Raw genomic sequence first — 1679 nt, 5'->3', positions numbered from 1 at the left:
AAACCTATCAAAGAAATATTCCATACTAAGCAAATGAAAAGTCTATAAAATTTTTACATGCTTAAATTGTCCTTACAGATGGTATTTAAAATGAAGTTATTTCCAAATCCAAAAATGAATGCACACACACACACACACACACACAAAACCTTCAGTAGTCATATAAATATAAAATTTCAATCAGACAGCATAGAATCATCATGTTAGCACTGTATTATTTCAACTGGAATTACATTTCAGGACACTGCAATGTAACACAGCTACTGTCTTCACAGAATTTTCTTGTTTCAGTCTAAACAGGTAGTTAACATATTCTAGTATGTTAAGATAGGATAAAAGCACAACATAGGTGTGTCAAGAGGAAAATCATACACATAAACATTTACTTGAAAAAAGTCATTAAAAATTAAGTCTTTCTAGGAGGGTATATTTTTTAAAGGCTTTCAGAAATGACATAATTTTTAACAACTGTCTATTATTATACATAAAAGAAAAAATAACAAAATGATGTACTTTTAATCTATCCCAGAGTGAATTTCAGAATACCTACATTTGCACATTCTTCACACATAACTGTGCTAGTTAATTCACCAATAAAGATCCGGTCTATGAAGTTCATTTTCACACCTTCTTTTCCATATGCTGTAAAAAAAAAAAAAGAAAGAAAAAGAAAAACCTTTTTTAACCAAAAAATCAACCATCCAAAAATGTTAAATGCTATTATCTATTCAAAAATAATCTGAATTGGGCAAGTTTCCTGTATCACACTGAACAGAAGTTTCTATTATCTTTTCCTCCTTTACAGTTCTATAGAGGATATGTGACAACCAACTCCCACAGTCTCCAGGAAATAACGAACTGTACTTCAACTGCAGAGGTGGACTAGAACATTACCCACTACTCATACCACCCCTCAGCTTCTGCCCTGAAACCTCTCCGATTCTGCATCTAACACCGAAATAAGCAGAAGAATCAGGAAAGATTATGCTTTCAGGACTGCGGTTGCAAGGACCGTGACTATGAAAACTCGTTGAAAAGACAAGTAAACACAGCATGGCATATGGAATTAATAAGGGCAATTAATAATTCATCTAACCTCACGTACAAACAGGCTTAATATTACCTCTTGAAGTTAAAGTTACTTTTCTTAGGAAACATTTATAAATGAAAAAAGACTGCCTTTGATATGATTTAAAATAATCTGGGGTTGCAAGAAAATGACTAAACATAGTAAGCTACAAGTGGGTTTAAGCTAGGCAATAAATATAAGAGCCACATTTTACTATTTTCTCTACCTTAATAGAAATTTGAAAGTTTTTCTTAACAAGCCATGAGGGAGGAAGTATATTAACAAATGTTCACCTTCTTTCCAACTTCTATTCTTTTGGAGCCTCTACCTTCCAGTTTCATATAAATAGCATTTAAAATCACTTAAAGCATTATCTGAGGCACTGAATCACAGGCCAAATTTATATTTGCACATATTAATAAACATTTATTAACTAACTATTAGAAATGCTATGGTAAATTACAATGTTTTAACTGTATAGGAGATTAAAATGGATAAGACTGCAGAAATGGAAAGAAAATCTGGGCTATTATTCCAAACATGCACTAGATGGCACTATCCCAACACAAAAGAATGCAGAACAGACTGGAGAAACTCTTCCAGCATTTAA

The 1679-nt window shown here is 32.2% G+C and overlaps 1 protein-coding gene across 1 annotated transcript in view; it reads right to left on the bottom strand.

The window, feature by feature from the left end:
• Positions 1-554: 554 nt before the first annotated feature.
• Positions 555-1679, bottom strand: part of LOC101588202 (ubiquitin carboxyl-terminal hydrolase 45) — a 55577-nt gene continuing 54452 nt past the window's right edge. The window contains exon 10 of the transcript XR_002819054.1: positions 555-642. The gene's annotated coding sequence lies outside the window, so the exon portion shown is untranslated. The remainder of the gene's footprint in view (positions 643-1679) is intronic.

Source organism: Octodon degus, unplaced genomic scaffold (assembly GCF_000260255.1).
Source record: "Octodon degus isolate 3935 unplaced genomic scaffold, OctDeg1.0 scaffold00244, whole genome shotgun sequence".
In the NCBI taxonomy this organism is placed as follows: Eukaryota; Metazoa; Chordata; class Mammalia; order Rodentia; family Octodontidae; genus Octodon; species Octodon degus.
This window is presented reverse-complemented; position numbering and strand designations above follow the sequence as displayed.